Source organism: Corvus cornix, chromosome 12, assembly GCF_000738735.6.
Source record: "Corvus cornix cornix isolate S_Up_H32 chromosome 12, ASM73873v5, whole genome shotgun sequence".
In the NCBI taxonomy this organism is placed as follows: Eukaryota; Metazoa; Chordata; class Aves; order Passeriformes; family Corvidae; genus Corvus; species Corvus cornix.
Genome location: NC_046342.1, coordinates 5,850,091 through 5,871,768, shown reverse-complemented (window position 1 = coordinate 5,871,768; position 21,678 = coordinate 5,850,091). Strand labels below are relative to the sequence as shown.

At 46.0% G+C, this 21,678-nt stretch overlaps 1 long non-coding RNA gene across 1 annotated transcript; it reads left to right on the top strand.

The window, feature by feature from the left end:
• The first annotated feature begins 16,002 nt into the window (after positions 1 to 16,002).
• Positions 16,003 to 21,466, top strand: LOC109143338. Its single transcript, XR_002273195.2, has 4 exons — positions 16,003 to 17,082; positions 18,291 to 18,434; positions 19,615 to 19,800; positions 20,187 to 21,466. It is a non-coding gene; the product is annotated as an uncharacterized LOC109143338 (long non-coding RNA).
• The last annotated feature ends 212 nt before the right edge of the window (positions 21,467 to 21,678 follow it).

Genomic DNA, 21,678 nt, shown 5'->3' with positions numbered 1-21,678 from the left:
GACTAACTCGGACTTGCAAAGCAACACACCAGCAAAGCTTTCTGTCTCCATCTCTGAGCAAAAGGAGGCGCCTCCATCCTCACTGCCTGGAGTAACCATGTGCCTGATGATGATTTTGCTCACATAGTTTTGGAGGTTTATTTTACTGTTCTCACATTGAGCCTTTTCCCTGGGCAGCTGAATACTTTGGAAACCTTACAAGGCTGCAGCACTTGGAAGTTCTCCTGGGGGCTTGAGTACTGAAAGATCAGTCTTCTCTTGGAGGGGGCAGGTATGGAGTAGTGCCTGGCTCACTGAAACCAAGGGATTTAGCATAATCTGTGCCTGGCTGCAGGCTGCTGTGCTGTGGCTCTTTTCAAACAGCTTTGTGCTATTCCATGCATTTCCCTGCAGCCTTCTGGGACTTCCCAGCCCAAGTAGCTCGTTTCTGCCTGCCCAGGTTTCAAGAAGTGAATAGAGTGCACTTGTCCCTTCTGTACCTCTCCCTGAGCCAAGGTCCCTGCCAAGCAGGACACATCTGTGGAAACCTGGGTCAGCTACCCAGGGTGGGGATCCTCAGGAGTGCCCAAGGAGAAGGGAAAATTACTTTGGTTGCCCAGAGCTGGTTAATTTTTTTCTGTTCCCCCTTTGCTAGAAATGCTTGACCCTGTTTGCCAGCACTGGTGAGGAGACAGTGGGTTTCTGCAGTTGCACCTTGCTTGCCCTTTGGTTTCCTCTGCTAGGAGACTCCTCTGCATAGCACAGGATGTCTCATTATCTCCCATCCAAAAGGGAAATGCAGCTCATAGGGTAATTATCTCTGCCATCCTCACTGCCTTATTTCTCACCATGTTAGCATACTCATAATTAACCACAAAGCCTTTTTTTCACCTCCTCCCTTTTTCTAGTTCTCTGAGCAACTGGGACATGCTTGAAATAAAGCTCTGCCTGTTTCTACCTACCTTGAGCTGAGTTTTACTCTGTCCTTTGCTAAAAACTGAAACACCCTGTTTTGGGGGAAAACCTTGCAAACCATACATGATGAGGCTGTCCAGGCAGCTGACGTGGGAGAAGTGTGCTGCAGCTCTAGTTATCCTATCAGATTTTCATGGAGTTTCATGGAGATTTGTGGTCTTCAGGGAATTTTTGTAGTTTACATGTGTTGGTTTCTTAGTACCCTCACTTTGGTTTTGCCATCAATTGTAATGAAGAAAAATCAATAAACTCTGCTCCTGCTTTGGTAATGGTCTGCACTTTGGTTAGTGAGGGAAAAGCCTTCACCAAACGCCATGTTAGGAGTGAACTAAGGGTTTGCTTGTCTCGTTTCTTCCCTGAATGTTGTTTATGTTGTTTGTGTGAACATGTGAATATTTTGTATAGTGGACATATGCAGCAATGCAAGGGAAGCAGTGGCATTTCTGAAGGTCTCCCTCAGTAGCCACCAGTCTGCATGTCTTTCAAAACTTGTTGCTGATTCAATTTAGCTGGGGCATTGCCAGGAAGGTCTTGTTTCCTCCACTGGTTTTCCTGCTCATAGCAGTGGTGGGAGGTGGGGAGCAGCTCGAGTGATTATTGGTAATTATCTGTCATCATTGTGAGCCTGATCCTGGCACCTTGCCTTGGGGATTGGATGTGACTTTGGCCATACAGGGTCAAAGCCAAGGACTTGTGATGGCCAGGGCTGTGAAGGCTGCAGGTACTTCTGCCAAACTGTGGCCCCACAGAGCAGGAAACTCCTTCATCCTCCTTCCCAAGAGGCCAGGAAACCAGCAGGTGAATAGAAGTCAGTGCTCACAGACAAAATCAATAGGAGTAGGTAGGCTGGAGGCAGCTGGACTGCCTCTGTTGGTGTTGGAACTCTCAGCCCTGCTCTTTGTGACCAGAGCTGCATAATCCTGCTGACCCTCAGGCAGCAGCTCCTGTTGCTGTGCTGGAAAGTGCCTGCTCTGGCCTCCTGGCCCAGACTCCCATGGCACAAGGGCACCTGGCTGCCAGCTCTGTGTCTGGGCGAGGGAGGCTCTTCCCATGCAGCAGGACAGTGGGCAGAGGAGGGAAATGTCTGCAGGCTGGGTGGCTGCCTGGCCCTCCCAGGTGGCTACCTGGGCTGTGTGACAGTAGCAAAGAATATGTCTTTGCCATGCGTCCTTGTTTGATACGGTCTCTCCACGATCTGCCATGTGGGCTTGGGAGCCCAGGCAGGAAGAGTGGTTGCTGTACAGCCAGATGGTTCCATTTTTTTCAGGGAGATTAATTAGCTCACATTGACTGGCCCTGGCATCTGACGAACAAGTACTTATGGCAACAAATGAGCTGTCACTTGTCCCCTCCTGAGCCCACTGAAGGAGTTCATTAGACTTTTCCTCAGGCATTTGGTACCTAGATGTTTTGTGCTGACATGTGTTACCTGTCTCTGTTCTTGAGGTGTCCATTGAAGCTTGTGTGAGGGTATGTAGGTATGTTAAGGGAGGGTTGAGCAGAGTTTGGGTATATTTTCAGGATCCCCTACATCTGTGAGGAACAGTTCTGCAGCTGACTTCATACCACCACCTCTTCTTCCACAGAAGAAAGACTTCTGAGCCTGCTGAGAGTTGCCTCGTTGTGTGGGATGGTGGCAGGGATGTGACTACAGAGGAGCACATATGCTCATCTCCTGGGAGCCCCCACAGCTCTGCAGAGGTGTTCTCAATAGCTACCAGTGAGTAAGTCTTCAGAGTATGAGTTTCTTGGATCAGACACTGTACGTCTCATGCCTTGTTGGGCCCTTATGAATGGGAAATGGCATCTGCAAGGTTGTAAACTTGGCTGTACTAAGTGGATGGCCCTGAAAGCGAAAAATGGATTTAAACACTATTCAAGCCACGAGTTGTTTGGGAGATGTTGAAGCCTGTGTAATGGGCATGTAGGTGTGTTAAGGGAGGGCTGATGAGAGCTGGGTACAGTTTGAGCATCCCCTGCCTTTATAAGGAGCAAATCTGCTCCCAGCTTCATGCTCCCAGCTATTCCGCCATGGAGGAAAGACTCTCGTCAGGAGCACTGAATTAGGTGCTCTTGCCAAACTGGAGTTTTTATGGCAGTTGCTGTATTAGGAAGAAAGATTAAATAATCTTGGAGCTTCAGAAATGAAAGTTTCAGTGACGGCACAGCTTCCCACGTGTTTGTTCTGAAATCTGGGCCCAGTGCTGGAGCGCATGGACCTGTCTGTTCAGGTCCTCACTCATGGGCAGTGAGGTTTAGCTCATTCCCTTTGTGCAAGTCCCCGCTTGTTTCCTGTACTCATTTGCGACCTTCCTGGGAGGGCTGGAAGCTCCAGGGTTTTCCCTTGAGGGATGATTGCTCATCCTTGAATAAGGTGTTTACTCTTGCCTGTAATTGCATGGGGCTTGAGCAGCACCAAACCCTAACTGTGCTTCCTTCCCATCTCATTGCTTTCATGTAGAGACATGGGTGTGTGCTTTGCTTGGGGAGTTTCAAGTTGGGGCATGATAAGCCCCATCTCCAGGCACTTTCCCAATCTAGTTTGTCAGGAGCAGGTTTTGCTTTTGCTTTTTGTTGTCCATTCATTGCAATCCCCAGGATACATCAGGGTCTCTCAACCTTCCTCTACTGCCCTATCTCCCTTCTGGCTCACAGTACATTTGGAAACAATTTACTGGTTTTAAAATCGGAGGAGAGACATCCTTTATTCCACTTTGAAAAATGGGGAGGTTTGGAGCAAGAGAAGAGAAAGGACTATGGTCCCATTCCAGTATTTGTTTTGCTTATTGGAAAACAAAACCATTTACCAAACTGCTTTCAGAAACCAGCAATCCACAAGCTTGGTTTTCATTAAAAAGGCACTCACTGTTTTTCCCCTGAGTATTTAGTGACATTTTTCAAGATTTTCTGTGCACAATAGTTGTATTTTTTTATCAAATTTTGTTCTGACTTTGTGACCACAATAAAGTTTAGGAAACTATAATTTATTATGGGTTAAAAAAATATTCTATGAATCTGATTCCTTTCCTTGATTACTGGATCATACTGTGATTCTTCTCCCAGTTGCAAAACAGCATTGTAATGCTGCTTTCAGACTCTGTGGGATATTCCCCAAACGGCTTGGAGAGCTACTCTGTCATCCATTGCTCAGCTCTGTTTCTGAGACCCTGATAGAGAAACTCTTTTGTCTCTTCCCCAGACTCCAGAAATTGAAGTGTTTGTTTCTGGTGTTTTAGTTTTACTTTGGGAGTGAACTCCATTCCAGCCCTTTTTTTTTTTTTTTTTTTTGAGGTGTCTCTTCTTGAAGCCCTTCAGAACTGACAAATAAGGTGTCCTGGTGGTGATGATGTTAAAAGTCCTCCTGCAAAACCAACCCTGCTTCACCAACATTAGCAGAGGAGGCTGTTTAGTGTTGCTTCAGGGATGGGGGTAGTGGGGAGAGAAGGTGCTTTCCCCTTGAAGGAGGATTCTCGTAAAATCTGTGCTTGCTTTGCAGACAGGGAGTTGGCGTTTGCCACACCAGAGAAGATCTAGAGATGGGGTGGTGACCTGCAGAGGCACTCGATGTCTGGTGTTTGCTGTAGCCCAGTCTCCATCTCCCTAAAAGCATGGGAGCAGAAGTCCAGGGCAACCTAGAGGTCCAAAGGGTCCTGTGTCCCCCAAATACAGACCCAGGGAAGCTTCCACACATCAGTGTAGATCGTGTGTGTTCATACTGAGAGTAAGGAGCTCTTGGATGGAGGGGCTGCTTAGCTTCCAGGCTTGATATGCTGCTGAGCTGTGGCAGGTATGGCTGTTTTCTAGGAGCTGAACCATGGTCACTGGTCAGCTTTCAGGTAATGGTGGCTATAGGTTACTATTTAATTTACCTTAATGAAATCTGAGCTCTGGGCTGTGAGTGCACAGTACCCACCTTGTTACCAGTCAGCTGACTCCTACATGTCTTTTGCTAGAGAAGTCCTCAGGTATCCTCTAAGGTACCTGGGACATGGTCAGGTTATGTTACCAAAATAAACTCTCCATGGAATTTTTTTTCTTCATCCTTTCCCAGAGGTACTTTTGTCATTGCATTCTCCCAGGACACTTGGTGGCATTTCATTCCTCTGAGGTCGACTGATTGTGGCCTTAGCCTGCCAGAGAACATGGATTCCTCACTGCCTTACAATGAGACTGGAGGGTTTTTAAAGAACATGCTATAAATCATCCCTAGTTATGGATTATAAGGTAGAAGTGATGAAGTAAAATCTATGATGATCAGAGGAGGGAACTGTGAGCTGCTGTTAATCCTAGAGGGGTACAAATGATCATCTGAGATGGAAGTCCACAGAGAAAAGAACCTCAATGTATTTATTTGTTTTCATTTATCCCTGCAATGGGCATCTTAAAGCACAAAATTATTTTAAAAATCTAGTTTTCTTTCACTTTATGACCTGAATTTCATAACTAGATGTGCAAATAACGCACAAAGTATCTTGATATTTTCCTGTGTGTTTAACTTCTGCAGCCAGTGTAATTGCTTGCAAATATTGGGTGCAGCAGCAAGGGAAAAATCAGGTTTGCTCTGTATTTATTGTATTTCACTTGGCTTAGCCACTGGAAGCAGCTTGAGTCAGCTTTGCTTCATCTCTCTCACACCCTTAACCCAAAGCTGTATTGTTTATGTTCCTAGGAGAATTGGTTGGGAATCTTTTGAGATGATTATTAGTCAATGCTACATTATGTAGATGACAACTTTAATAGAGAAATATAAATTTGGGTTAAAATGTTTGTGGCTACCTCTTGTAGAGAGACACCTGCTCACTCCAGCAGTGAGTCAGACACTGGAACTAAGATGTGAAAATTCTTACCTCCAGATCCAGCCCCAAGATCTCAGCCTCTTTCGCTCTCAGTTTTGGAGTGTTGGCTCTTCTTGGATAGACATGTGGGATATGGGTATGCTCTAAGATGAGGGAACACCTTTACTTTTTCCTTGGTTCTTGTCTTTTGAGGGTTTTTTAAGGGTTTGAACTTATGCCACATCAAATGTTATATAATCAGTCCCTGAAATACATTACACAAGGGCAGATATTTTTCTCTGGATGACTTTTAATTCGTGACTGAGAGAGAGGGAATTATTCCAAGAGATTAAGCAGGGAAAATGGTATCTGCCTTTGGATTGTGTTTCTTCCTCTGAGGTGGCTCTTTGAGACCCCTCTCAAGACCTGCCCCAGTGTTGAGGCTTACAGAGAGCCAAAACGCTTCTTGCTGTGGTTGTGTGCCTGCTTGAGGGAGCCAAGCCTGGACAAATTGCATGAGGGTTTAGATCTGATTTAGCAGCTGCTAGCCCAAAATGATGGCACAAATTGAAGCACCTAAGAAATCTGGGATTGGGACTGGTAGAACATGGTTCTTCTTGAAAGTTTCTGAATGTAAGGGCAACTGGAAGTAGCACTTTGCCTCAGTTTCTGTATCTACATTTGGGCAAGGCTTCTGGTTGGCAGAAGTGAGCCCAGCTGATCTCAAAAGTGAGATGTGACAGACAGCTGTCTGTGCCATTTTTACTTTTTTTTGTTGAAAAGTCTTTCACCTTCAAAATAGAAAAGGTCTCTTGTGTTGCTGTGTGAACATCCACAAACTAGAAAGGCCAAATCTCTTGCTTTTCCTTTCCCCAGTGCAACTTGTAGGGAGCTGCCTTTGCTTGCCCACAGCCCCAGCTTCACTGTTTGCAAAGCTGTTCATGCCTGACCAGATGAGCTCCAAGTTGGAATTACGGGAAGATTGTTTGAGGTTCAGGCATAAAAGCTAGGAGGGCTGATTTTATTTTTGCTAAGAGGGCTGGGATTCCAGGCTGCCAGAACTGATGGGACTGGCTTGTATGTCTTCTCTACTGAAGCCAGCTGACAGTTTTAAACCATCATTAAATCAAACTTTAGTGGTTAAGATTTACTGGGAGCTTTTTACAAATGAAATGTAAAATCTGGTGCTCTCCACGTGGAAGACAAATTCTTGAATCTGTCTTCCAGTATGTTGACAGAAATGTGGGGCTTTCAGGTGTATATTTACATGTACATGCTGCTGAGCCCTGCAGTGGTGACAGACACTTCCAAATGGCCCTGCCTGGAAAGGAGAGGTATCTCAGCGTTTGGAGGCAGATCCTGCCAGCCGTGTGGATTTATGGGAATGAGGGCCCAGAAGTAGGTGAATGGGACAGGTACCTATAAATATAATGAGCTAGTCTTGCACACAGGCAGAATAACTACATCTAGCTTTATAAATAACAGCAGCCTTCTAGGTTTCCTAGGAGGTCTGGCAGGCTTACAAATGAATGTGCTGCTAGTTGTCTGAGACCAGACATCGGAAAGCTGTCCATGAGTGCTGTTGGCCCACTGTCTCGTTTTTCCCTGCCCCCATTCCCTGTCTCTTGGTGGGGGTGGTTTTTTTGCTGTTTTTGGTTACTGCAACAGAGACCCTGCCTGGCCTGCAATCTCTCACTGTTGCTTGCTGGAGATGAATGATTCATCAGGCCCAACTTGATAAAATTGTGCAAGCCAGTCACCAAAGTTAATCAGACCAAAAGGAAAGAGAGGAGGGAAGGGAAAAACAAAAGGGGCCCTAGAGCTAGTTCTAATTTTCCAGCCTCCCCATGGAATTTAAAAATGCATCTATATAGTACTCAGCCCGGGCTCTCCATCTTCCTCCAGCCTTCATTGGGAAATCCGAGAGCAGCCCAGGCGATGGGTTTTAAAGGTTTTAAAGTGCAACTTCTGATGTTGCAATGCAGGGAGCAGTGGTTCAGCAGGGCCCCGGCTGCGGCTCTTCGGGCGCCGTGTTTGGTAATGGTGCTGCCGAGCGGGCGGCCCTGGTTGCCACCTGCTAATCACTTCCACTCGGGATTGTTGTGTCACACCAGCCAGGACGGAGCTGAGCAGGCCGGGGAGCTGCTGACATGAATCATGTGGTGCTCTGCTGTGTAATTAGGAAGGAGCCCTGTGGTTCTCAGTGCACTGGTGAGATTTCTCAGGCCTGAAACATAATAAAGACTGCCTCCCACTTCAGCAGGGAATTAGCATCTTCCTGGCTGATCCTGAAAGAGGCTGAGAAGCCTGGTTGCTTGGGATCAGGGGGAACTGGGGTTTGGCTAGACAGGGCATGGTGGGTCACTGTCATGTCGCTGCCATGGCTGCGAGGACGGATCTAGGAGGGAGAGCATCAACTGGGAGGAAAGTGCCCGGGGTGCTCTGTGAGAAATCCATCACTCCCTGCTTGGTGTGGCTGCAATAGTCCTGCTCACATCCACCTTGTGACTAAACGAGACAGAGTTGCACAAGTGATTGCAATGTCTCCCCTGTCTGGTTGCTGTGATGCTCAAGGGGTTCCCAGGGTGCTGCTTCCATGTCTGCAGCTGAAGAAGATCCTTTAGTTTCTCTCAGCTGGTTGCAGCAGTTCAGTTGGCAGCGAGATGCTGTGCAGGACTCACCAGCTGCAAGCCCAGTGGGCCCCTCTGGGCCGCCTGTGCTGTTGAGGCTAGTGAGGGGATCACCATTACAGTCACCTCTCTGCCAGCTGGTCCAGCTGTGCTCTGCATCCTTGGTGCTCTTGGCTGCAGGAACTACAGTGAGCTCTTTGTGAGCATAAGGAAATGTGTTAAACCCTGAAACCTTCCAGAATGTAGAGACTAATTAGTCAGTGAGAATGCTTCAAGGGATTTCATCAAATTGTCCTGTAATTCTTTCTACCCTCCGAGTCCATATTACAACAGAGAGGCATTCCCTTTGCTCTTTCTCATAATTAGGTTCATTTTAGTTCAGTTCACATTCGGTGTATTTAGTATTTAACAACATTTTATCAAAACAACATCTCCACGTGATTTTAATTTAGAATTATATTACTGTGATACTGTCAGGAGAAAACCATGTGCCAGACCCCGAGCTGCTGTGAATGAGCAATAGTCCATTCATTTCAGCAGGGCAGCACTGATTTATTCCAGCCAAGGATCTGGCCCACCCTTCCTTAAAAGGAAAACCAATTTCCTCACCCTGGTTACTGAAACATTGCATATCAAGATGGGATGTGTCTAAACCACCTCCTTTTACTTTTCACCACTTGTGTAATTTTGTTTCTGTTTTCCACTGCTCCTTATTTTTTGCTGGGGCAGTGCAACTCTTCTGTTGGGGATAATTTCACTCTAAGCTCACAAGCCTTGGCACAGCTGAGTTTTGGGAGGATGGTTTTAATGTTGCACTGAATATGAAAAATGAGATTATTTTCTGCAAATTAAGGCTTCTGGCTCTGATGTTTTAGTTCTTGTACATAACCTTCATGCTACACAAGGCAGGGAAGGGGTATGGGAGATGTTTTCTACTGTGTTTTTTTCTTTATATGATGCTCAAGGAAGCCAAAGTTTGGCGTGTGATTGCACACAAGTCAGAGAGTACTTTAAGAGTTGGGTACAAATTAGAGGTTTTCTAACTGACTCTTGTACAATTTCTCTGCAAGAAATACCTTTTATAGGCTCAATGAAAGGTACTTATTTTTTGTGAAAATGCATCTGCTTTCCACAGCACAGTTGTACTTTTCTGTTAGCAGTGTCAAACTGCTTTGCTTGAAGACCGGAGATGGCAGCTGCATTACCCACTGCATCCCTTCCTTGTGAGGGGAGACATGATGGTATGTGAGGGAGGGTCCCCAGCTCTGATTTCTGATCCAAACAGCCCCAAGAGTTCTTAGGCCTTAGGTTCAGGGCAGGGTGACTCTATCTGTGCATCAAAATGTCCACATATTTGAGAGAAAGCCCATTAAAGTTCTTCTGCCTACACGACATCGCAACCTCAGGCACCTTCCCATGGTGAAAGAAAGAAAGAACCCCGCTTTTTGGCAGGTAAGAGGAAAAGCAATGTTGTCTGATGTTATAGGCTTGGTATAGCTGCCACTCTTCGTTTACTGCAGTTGTAAGAAATTATGAACACTCCTTTGTGGAATCAGGGAGCAGAAACAATGGTGACCTCCACCCCAAGCACACGTCACTGCCCAAAACAAAGGCACGGCCCCAGCCTGCATAGGTGTGGACAGGTTTCCTTGGCAAGAGCCTGGCAGGAAAGGCAGGGAGGCAGCTGGGGAAAGCCTCGGGCAGAGAAGCAGGCAGTGCTTTGTGGGCTGACTGATGGTGAAAAGGGAGCGGAAACAGGAGCAAATGAACTGGGTCCAGCATGGGGAGGAGAGATTTTGTACCTGCATCCTACATGAGCAGGATTTCTGCAAAGAATTAACTGGCACTGCTGAGAGGCAGAATCCACATATGGAGCACACCCAAGGTTCTGGTTATCCACTTGTCTGAAATAAAGTCACTAAAGAAAATGAAATGAGTTGGAAAACAGACGGCATTGGCAGGAGAACTGCCTGTTACCGGAATATATTTGTTGTATAGCAGTAAATGGAGGAGCCTTATTTGCCTGGCCCTGTGCAAATCCCACTAAGCTTTTACAGACCCAGAAGTGATGACTGACACAGAGCAGAGGGGCAGCAGAGGGAGAGTAAAGTGCTTTGAATGTCTACTTTTCATTTGACTCAGTTCCAGGACGACACAGTCCACCCCAGATTAAAAATAACTACAGAAAGGAGTAGAGCACTTCTTTTTCTTTTTTTTTTTTAATTAAGCTTCAGGGTATCTTTTGGGAGTATCTCAGGTTTGATTCAGCCTCCTTTTTTAACTTTCATGCTAGCCTGTCTTTGGAATTGTAGCATTGTGGCTGATGTAATACTGTGGTGACTGGCAGCTGTGACAAGGCCCTTGGCCTGCCTTCCTCATATTAACTTGGAAATGTAAGGAAGACCTACTCTCCTTATTTTTACCTAGAAATGCTTTTCATCCAGAGGCTAGGGACAGTAGGGCCTAATGGATCAACAGTGGTTCGGGAGCCAAGAGGTGTGACTTCTATCTCTCTCTGAGTTTTTGGGAGGACTGGTGGGAGCAGGGACTGATACTTTCTGTGGCTTTCCGTCACTTCTTTTAGTTGCCTTTGCAGATGCACCAGTGGAAACACCTCCCTGCTGTCCTTTTGAATCCTTTTGAGTGATTTCACCTCAAATTTTGCTTTTGTTCAAGTGGCAATATATCATCTCCAAGTAATCTTGTCAACTGAAATCATCAAGTGTGGTTTAAAATGGCTGCTTCAAAAGAGTTGACAGTTTGCAACCCTCAGGCTTTTTATTGCCACAATTACTTGGGGTTTTGCAGAGTTTCATATGTTTCCCTGTGAATTAACAGTTTTCTGTAAAACTAAATGAATTATCCAGCTCTCTTGTGATCAGATGGGACAGGCACCGAGGCAGCCAAGGAGCCAGAGGTGCCTGGTTGGAAGTAGCCAGGACTTGCTCTGCCAACTCTCTCCAAGTGCTGTAGGGTGTTGGAAATGCTGCTGTCATCTGAAGGATGTTTCACGCTGCTGAAGACCAGAGAAAGAAATCTCTTCTAGGAACTCAAGCCTGAAAAATACAATGAATCCACGTATTTCTTGGTTTTCTCCCTTATCTCCTTGTGCTGCCTCACAGTCCTATCTCTGCCCCCACCCTTTAGGGTGGCTACGGTTGTTCCCGGTGCGTAAGCGAGAGAATGTTCCACTTCCTTGTAAGGAGTGTCCAAGGGCCTTCCCTGCTGCTGCTTTTGCCTCGAAGGGAGTGTGACTTGCACAGATCCTGTTGCTTATGTCTTGTGGGAGGTAGAAAACCTCTTCAGCCAGCAGTGAGGTTGGAGTGGCCACTCATACACAGAGATGGGACTTTTCAGTGGAGGGCAGGGCTTTGCTGCTGCTGTTTGTCATGATGTGCAAAGCCCTCCCGTCAGAGATGGGATCTTCTTGTGTGAGGCGTGCACAGATAGGAAGAGATAGTTCTAAATCACAAAAAGATGTTAAAATAAATAAGGGGAAAGTTGGGAAAAGCTGCAGAGAATTATTGACTGTCCCATGGCCTTTTGGTGGATTAGTGGCACGCAAGCCCAGCAAAGTCAGTTCAGTGTGCACAAAATGAGTTTCTTAACAGAATAAGTGTCCAGTGCCCCTTCAGCTCAGAATACCTGGTTTGGGCACTCATTGCAATAATCTCACATGCACAGGGTGGATGCAGCCAGGGCAGGTGACTGAGCTCATCATTGCTGCAGTGGTTTTTTGTACTGTTAATTTTCTGTTAGTTCAGTGAACTGAATTTGGCTCATGGGGCTATCTCCAGTGCTGGAAACATCACCAGAGCACAGAGTAACAGTGGGATTGAGGCTGGCTCTTCTGGCAGCTGTTAGATTAAGTCAGTCACTCTGGTTTACTCAATCCTGGTGCCCCTTCTTCCCTTCACTGGTGGGACCCTGGGATCCCTGAAGTTCTGCAGTTTACAGGAGTCTCCCTGGTGACAGACGAAGTGGAGATGACATTTTCCAGCAGGATCCATGCAGCACTGTTTGCCACTGATGAGATGCTCTGGAGAAAGCACACATGAGTGAGTAGCTCATAGCTGGAGAGAAACTCCTGAAGTGAAAGAGGAAAACAAGGAGTGTCTCCTATGTTGGAGGGCTATTCAGAGAAGCTGACCCTGCAGTGGGAATTGATGAAAACTTAATTTACGGTCCTTCACCATTTTACTTTCCATGGATTTTTAAATTCAGTTTGTGCTCTCTCCATCCTGGGGTGGAGATTGCAGCACCTCCTCAGCACAGTACCTGAAGCAGCTCTTAAAAATTGTTTGCCACACTCCTGTTGTTCTCACCAGAGCTGGGGTTTCACCTCTTGTTCTTCAGGCTGACAGCATGAGGTGGATTGAAATTGCAGGGTTTCCTTGCACTCATGCTTTTTTCCTTCTGATGTTTCATCACATCTCCATTTTTTAGGCAGGCTGTTATGTCTGATACAACATGAAACTTAGGAGAGAGAAGGCTTTAAGTAGTATAGGATTAGGAAGTGAGAGGTAGATTGTCTCTTCAATCAGAGGAGAGCTTGTGGTGTCTGTCCCTGGAACTTTTTAGGAAGAGGTTTTCCACGTGCTTCAGCCATGCTACACAAAAGTGGGGCCTGCTTTAAGATGGGATGGGAACTGCTTGTCCTTGCACCATTTCTTCACTTCTGCTTTGCAAACAATGCTTGCTAAGATAATCAGCAATGACAAATGCTTATGGAATATTGCAAGTGTGTGAATAACCACCTAAGAAGTATTTGGAAATAGCTGCTCTTAGTTTTCCGAGGCTGAGTTTCCAAACAAGAGCTCCAAATAAGTAAGCAAGAGGAAGACACGTGTTCTCTTAGCTGTGGGTACCCTTTGCTGAATGGGTGTGGGCAGCAAACCCAGGCAGAGTCTGTTAGTAATCCTCACAGGCTCTGATGTGGTCACACTGAACCGGAGGCTTTGTGTTATATGTGAATGCAATGACTTTACTTTCTAATATTTGGCTGGCTTTATAAACCATCTTCCTTTCTCCCTGCTCTTGTTTTCTCTCATGAAGTCACCATTTCTTGTTGGTTTGGGCTGTTTTAGTGACTAGAGAGGAATGTAGGCTTCCCAGAAGCACACAAGCTGTTGTGCTCCTCAGTAGTGCCGCTGCTCTGCTCATAGATGGAGGAGAGCTGGGTGGAGAAAATCAGTCAGGAGGCTAAGGAGAGGCATGGAGGAAAGCCTCTGAAGCAGGATGGAGTGGCAGAAAGGCTGCTTTTTCTCAAGGGATCTGTGAAATGAGATGATCCTGCTGTCTTTTCTGCAGCAGGTAATTGCATGGTTTTTGTGCACTTTGCATGTTCTTTGTGACCCATGTGTTTCTCATCCCTTGTACTTTCCTCTGAGTCTTCTGAGGTGTTCTTTCTTATTCTCTTCCACTTTTGTGCATGAAGCACAGGCCAGAGGTGCCTGCTACCCCTTTGATCTCTTCTCAGCACGACTGATGCTAGCCAGGCTTTGGAGCAGAAGCAGCTGCAACACAAGCCCTCCCCAGCAGGTCTCTGGTCCAGCTTCCATCCCCTCTCTGTACATCCGGAGGAGCCAGTCTGCTGTAGTGCCATGGCTGCAGCTCCAGCCAGCCAGAAGCCTCTGCAATTTGCCTCCTGTGACACTGACTCACAGGAGGAGGAAGGTCTTGATTCACTGTCTCATGGGAAGTGCTCTGGTTCCAGGCTTCCTTTAGCATTTCCTTGCTTAGACCCCAGCTCAACAAAGCCCTTGAATGGAGTTTGTTGAGCTGCCATCTGCAGCTCACTGCCAGCGTGACAGAAAATGTCCCTGTGGCACTGCTGGTTGCTTCCTGAAAAAGTATCAACAGTATCAAGAGGACTTGGTTGCTTTGATATTCCCTATTCATGGTGAATACTAAAAATACTTGTTAAAAATCATTACTCTGGTGGCAGAATTTTTTTTTCCTTTTCAGTTTTTGTAAACTTTTTCACTTCATTAGTAAGGAAATACGCCTGTATGATGGGGAGAGGATTCTTTCAACCCACTGCCAAAACAAGTACAATGTTTTAGGGAGAGAGGAAAACTTCCCATTGCTTTCATGAGTAATTGAAACTTCAGAAGAAGTGTCTACCCTCTATTCTTTCTACCACTGGGGAGATTTTCTACTTAGCCACCATTTTGGTGGTGCTGGCCAGCTCCGCCTTGGCTTTGATTCCAAAATGTGTCTGATCTGGAAAACCATCCTGGAAACATCACTAGAATAGCCTTTCCTGTGAGATTTATGCTTCCTGCTGGGCTGACAATGCTGCCGGATTCAGTGGGATTTCCCCTGTGGGGAGTGGGACATGGTGTGTCTGCTCGGTACCTCAAGTCTCAGGCTCCTCCTGAGCAGAGGAGAAACCTGTGAAGAACCACATGCAACTTAAATACTTAAGGTTTTCACACCTGAGGGTTTTACTAGTAGGTGTTATGTTAAATCCTTCAAGGGTGGAGGGCAGCCTTTAGATTTGTTAATCTTATGAAGGAAATCTAGTGTTTGGAGTATTGTGCTGGGACCCCAGAAAACTATTTTGGGAAAACCAAGAATATAAGGTTGGCTGTGGCTGGGCAGTGTTGCTTCACTCCTTTATTCCTTCTTTAACCCGCTGTTGACTCATCTGTAGTACAGCTGGAGGTACACTGATAATGTCAGACATCAGGTGCTCTTATGGTGTTAGAGGCCACTGGGTGCCTGTCTCAGACAGACAGGGAGAGGACAATTCAGACAAGTTTTTTGTTTCTAATTTCTTCCCTTCCCAATCAAAGCCCTGGAGCCCTGTAGCTCCAGTTCTGCAGAACTGGGTTGGGACTCAGAGGACCCATTCATTTTATGTCAGCGCACCAACCACCATTTGAGTGTAGGGGTTCGATGTCCTTCAAGTTTATGGTGAATCCCTAAAGCCTCCTTCTAAAACACTGACTCCTTGTGTCTCTCTTTGTGAGTTCTCATGTGTTGCAGACCTTGCATTTATGGAATCTGCCAGGCTGGAAGGTGCAGCCTGCTGTTAGATCACATTTACAGAGGGCTCATGCAAGACTTAAGCCCATATTACGTTTGTTCCTCTGTGATGCTTATATTTGTCTTGCACTTTGTCTGGGAATTCAGATTGTGTGTCTTGGCTGGGCTCTGTCATATATGTTTAATCCCAGTTTCTTTGCTTTCCTGCAGGGACTTGCTAGGGAACAGGAAGTAAATGGAGTGTCTTGTAGAGATGCCTTGTAGAGAGAGCTGACTGCCAGCCAAAAACCCATCCAGCTACAGCAGCAGCTGTTTCAGCCCAAAGAATTTGTAAGCACAATTATTTTCTTAGCACCTCATCATGCTTCTTGCAGGAACTTCAACTGTCAGGTTTTCTGTCCTGCTAGGCTGGGAAACATGGGGTGCTTATTTAGATTAGTTGGTGAATACACTTGGTGATCCTGTGACTGAGGGGGTGCATGTGGGAGAGCGGGGAGAGAAAGTCTCAAGGCATGGAAAAGGGAACACTTGGGCCCAATCAGTGCTGGAGGTTAGGAGTCAGGTTTCAGCCTTTTTCCTGTGCCTACTAACTCCAAACTAGAGCAGGTTTGCTTTGCAGCTGGATCTGGGACGTGTGTGTGCACATGCCTCAGGCACAAGGGAAAGCAGGAATTTTCCTAGGCTGTGACGCACAGTCTACCTGGAGGACTGGCTTTGTCCTGGCTCTGAGCTGCGGGGGTGAATCCCAGCTGTCCAAGCATCAGTCCTGTCTGGAACCTCTCATACGCTAAGAAGTACCTGGAATTAAAAATAAAAAATGTCATTTGGGGCAGACTAATCGGCACAGTGAAAGAGAGTGACCTGATCCCTATATCTCACATGCATATCCCACTGTCAGTTCTCTTATGGAAAAAATTCTCCACATCTTGACAACAGACATGAGGCAAATAGATTTCTTTGGTCTAACCACGCAGTTAAATGTAGAGGGCTGGTTCGCCTTTGCTCTTTGTCTCTCCACTGGCCCAGAGTGGGGAAACTTCTAATCTCAACACTCAGACTTGTCCTCTTTGCCAAGACTCATCTTGCCCACGTGGCTTTTGTCAAGGCTGTGACTGGGAGAGCAAAGCCTGGCAGCTATTTTTCTAAGACTGTAGCAATCCATTGCTGGTGTCCAAGGATCTGCTGCAGAGCTGCTGCTTCAGGGATCTGGTATGGAGCTGCAGGGGCCCTCTGGGCAGGTCCTGGCCAGGGTTATCTGTGCTCCCCTGCCCCAGGCTCTCATGCCCTCATGAAGGGAATGACTGAACTACACAGAAAACAGCTCTGACACAATTTACAGCCCAGAGTGTTAAGATAATGCTAATTGGTGCTGCTTGGCTGCACCAGCTGCTTCCTCCATTGTGTCATTACTGGGTGGGGGGGACAGACTGTTCAGAGTGTTGCTGCTACAAATATGTTTTCCCACTGTGACTGTGAACAACATCACTGTCCTGGAGATGGATGCCAGTGCCACAGCTCAAAAAGAGAGCTGGGTTCTCCTTTTCTGCCTCTCTAGGCCCTTGCCTGACCCATGGGACCCTAACTTACATTCCCAAAGTTCTCCATTTAGGGTTTGGTTGCAGCTGGCTGTGCTGTGCCCTGCATCAGCCTCCAGAGAGCCTGTGTCATGGGACAGGAGACCTTTCAGCTGGAGAAGTCAGCCACTGTTCAAGGCTGGCCCAGATTCTGAGGTAAGGGGTAGATTTGCCGTTGTTTCTCAAGCACAGAAGTAACAGCAGCAGGGTCAGGGTCGTGGATGGCAGCACAGCCACATCCTGCAGAGCTGTTGGGGGTGCATGTCCTCACCCCTGCCCACGTCTCCCCTCTGAGAATGGTTACAAAACTTTCTCTGCAACTTTGATGGCACTTGTTGTCTTTCATTGGACTCCCATATAACTTTAGTTGATGACGGCAGTAATTCAACAGCAATGCTAAAAGTAGTCAACTGCTGCCAGCCTTGTTGACTGGCTGCTTCAGGCCACCCCTTCAGAAAGCTCCAGTAACGTCTGGGGGGATGATGATCGTCCTTATTGCTCTAAGCAAGCCTTAGTGACAAAGCAGATGTCACCTTTCAACTTGGTTGTCTGAATTCAGTGGCACCCTTCCACATGCAGCAGGATGCAGGATCCTTTCCTTCCTGACCAAAACTGTTGAGTGTCATTTGCTGTGTCAGCCTAAAACACAGGGGTGAATTTCATTGGGTAAAGTGATGCCTGTGCGTGGATGAAAAACAGATGAAAGTGTAATGTGATCCAGAAGTTAGAAATTAAACTTAGATAAATGTAAGCTAAAAAAATAAGGTATATGGTTTTAATAGTGACTAAATAGCAACAGTTAAATAATTTTTGGCACCAATTACCAAGGGATACTGTGGTGGTTCTGTCTCTCCAAGCCTCTGAAGAATCCATGTCTTGTTATCTCAGCCAGAAGAAATTTGGGACGTCAGATGAAGTCTAAGAACATTTTAATGCAGGAGACCAATATGATTATTCCTGTTGCCTTCTTTATATCTGGAAACGTAAAAATTGTAATTTTAAAGGCACTTGGTACTCTTTAGTGTAAATATTGCTATTCTGCAGCAATCCCAGTTTCCTTCTCCTTAATGCTGCTTTCCTAACACATTGCTCTGAGCTGGTGGATGGCAATCAAGGTTACAACAGGTTAAATGCCTTGCTACCTCTGTATAATGTCGAGTGGCAGTTCATGCCCAATGTGAAACAGGGACTGGTCTTTGAAAAGCCTTCATGCTGAGGTCAAGGCTTGCTGAGCATTTCCTCTGGTGGCAGTATGGCCAGAAGCTTCTCCTTCCACTGCTGCTCCTTTTGTTTGCTTATTTTGTTTTTAATAAAGTCCCCAATGCCATCATAATGCATAATGTGATTTCATTTTGGCTGCACAGGCTTTCATCTGGAGAGCTTCCTCACTGATTTTCAGCCTTGCCTGTGTGAATTTGTGTCTCCAGACCAGACTCGGAATGTCAGAGCTGGAGAATCATCTGGTTCTTACTGGAAACAAGAGCACCCACTGGGAGCTGTTCTACCAGGTGGGAGAGAAGGGTCATGGTCAGAGGTTAACTCTGAGCTCAGCTGAGGCCCTGGGCAGTGGGAACCTTGCTGCATTCACTGCCTGGGCCTGGGAGAACTGCAAGGGGCACTGATGTTTCTGAAGGATGTAGAACAGACTGAACTAGTGACTGGAAGGTCCGAAGCTCTTTCTTGATTTGACCTGAGATTTGGGAATTTAGTTGTTTTTAATCCTTGTGATCCTGGAATGCCCACTGGCTGTGAAAGGAAGTCTGGACCGCCCTGTACCACAAAAACATCCTTACTGCAAAGGACTGTGTTAAACTGGTTTTCTAATCAAGATTTCGTTTGCTGAATACTTTTATAAAATGTGAGACACCTTCAAATTACTCTGAATGTTCATTTGTAGTTTTTAAAAATTTGATTTTACATGTCTATAATCCTATTACCTAGTTGGTGCTCAGTAAATAAAACAACCTGCAACTATTTCCTTTGACTTGCTGAACTTAAGGGCGATGCCAAAGCTGTCATTTAATACCAAAGTATCCCAGCACTATGGATGTGTTGATCCTCTCGACAGCCAGTGAATTCCTCTGGGCTAACCAGGGGATTATAAAATACATCTTAACGTGCAGCTATTCAGCAGAAATCTTTCCTTATCTGACATTAGCCAGGAAATCCCTCTGGCCTGCCCTGGATGGGAGGGGTCCCTGAAGTCCATGGACAGCTGGGAAGGTTTTGATGGCTCTATTCTCTAAACACAGCACCTTCTCCACCAGTCATTACCCATTCCAAATATCTTATGTGTAAAAAAAAAAAAAAAAAAAAAGGTCACAATTGCAAGGTCAAACTTTCAAATTCCAAGGTTCTGCTTCTGAGTGCTGTTGAGTTGACCAAATGGTATTTGGGAAGTGCCGTGGGTCTTGGAGATCAATCCAACAGACTGGAGATCAGGCAGATCTATGACACCCTCAGAGAAGCAGAGAATGCTGGAGGTCAAAGGTTTGGGTCATAGGATGAGGAAGTTAAAGCCCCGTGTCTGAGTCATGATCTTCTGTTTGGCTCTTCTGAGAAGGGGATCTTTGTGCTTTTAGAAGAGAAGTTGTTCTGCTTTCAAAATATTCCCTTTGATTTCAAGTGAAGGAAAAGTGAGTGTAAAAAAGGAATGTTTGTCTGTGTTTTCTTTCTTTTCTGTAAAAGCCTTGTGGAAGCACAAGTCAAATTCACTTCTGAAGAACATGGCACTCCAAAAGTGGGAAAGCACCATAGCCTGTCCCATTCTGCTGCGGGTGACCTTCTGAGTCTCGATGTGGAAACTCCCATAAAAGAAGCAATGGAGCATTCTGGGATACATCTGCCTGGAAAATGAATGATTTGAGGGGGAAGGTAACAGAGACCTACAAAATCTGGAGGTGCATGAAGCAAATGGATAGGAACTGTCTGTTCCTACCTTTTCCCATGCAAGAACTGGAGGCCAACAAATGTGGGCAGATTTCAAACAAATGGTGGGAGCTGGTTCTGGATGGACCAGCTAGGAGACCCAGAGAACTTCTCATCAGAGGGTGTTGTGGGTGCAAGGTGTATTCTTGTGTTCAAAGGAAGACAATAGTGTTTGAAACCAAGATTGTTAGGGATCACTGAATAGACAAACCCTCTAAGGCTAGAAAAACATCTCTACAGCTGAAAATCATTGAAGGCTAAGTAAATAATTAATGTTTGAAGAGGAAGTACCATGTGTTTTTGACCTATTCTTCCTCTTTCCTCTTTCCTAGGTGTCAGCTCATAGTTTATGTTGGACACAGTGGTGGACTGGGTGGATCCTTGCTGTGGACTCCTATGGTTGCTGTAGGAGTTCTGAGACACTTAAACCTGGAGACAATATTATTAATTTTTTTAGTCCTGCAAAAGAAGCATCAGCACAACTAGAGCTTCCTAGAACATCCCAAGGATGACTGATCTCCTTAGAAATGGTATTCCTAAATTATCTGCAGTCTCAGTGATTATTTCCTTAATGCCCTCCCTGATTATATAAGCAGTAAATGGGAAGGTCTCAGCTTGCTCAGGGAAGTATCCCCTGAGGAATGAGGACTTTTGGGGAGGAGTAAGGCACAAGAGGGGCCAGAAGGCAACGGGGAGATCTAGGGGGAGGCACTATGGTGGAACTTTGGAAGCATAATCTTTGGCCAGCTGTATTTTCTTGAAAAATTTCAGCTGCCTGTAAATGGATAGGTGATGGATTGAGAGAGTTGGGCAAGAGCTGGACTGGGCTGGGGTAGGAACTGGTGATGAAAAAGAAGCTCTGTGTTGGAAGGTGTGAGAATGTCTCTTTGTCCCATTTGCTCTTGAGCACAACCAACCCAAAGGAGCAGTGCTGGCTGTTGGTTTTCTCAGAATGGGAAGCCAGACTCTCTGCTTTCCACATATTGGTATCAGCAAGCCTGACAGCTCCTCAGAGGGATTTTTGAGGACTGTTAAATGTCATGTCTATGTGGAACTTGTGACGAGGAAATGCATATTCCCAGAGCTGTTTTTCTGAAAGCAGAACTGCAGGGCTTTTCCCTTTATTTTTCACTTCAAAAGGAATAAGTGCATAAATCTTGTCCCTGGCAGAACCTGCCTCTCCCTTTGCGACGGCTCAAGTGCGTACACAGGGAATCAGAGAGCAGGTGACTTCAACTTAACCTTCCCTCTGAGCTTGAAGAACAAGCCAAGGCAATATAAAAGGGACCTTCTAAGAGACTTGTGCAGCTGCACAGCCCCTATATTGGCCCCATGATCTGTTTATCTTTTGCCTTCAAGGAAGTCTCAGAGTTAGGGGAAGCTCCCCCAAGTGGGATGGCTTAAAAGACTGTATCCTCTGCTGGGAAGTGCACATACTTCTTTCTTTATAAGCCATTTGATGTATTTTTTCTCTCTTTCTCTCCCCCTCCTCCCCTGGCAGCAGGATCTCTGGCTGTTGCATGCTTTTCATTAAATCTTTCTGATTGTAAGCTTGTATGTTCTGACCCGGGGTCAGAGAGTACCATGGCAGGGATACAGCTCAGCAACAGAATGGAAAGCTTTTTCTGGTTTGGATTATTGGACATCTCCAGTTATTGCAGTGTGTGTTCTTGTCTGGTGTCTGAAGACTGAGTTAAATGTCACCCGGAAAGGAGCATTCCATGATGCTCCTGGAACACTGAACTTCTCCTCTTGAATGAGGAGGGTGTCTGTGTGTGTGTGCCAGTTGTGTCCTGGCCAGTTTCTAGCCTCTCTAATGCTACT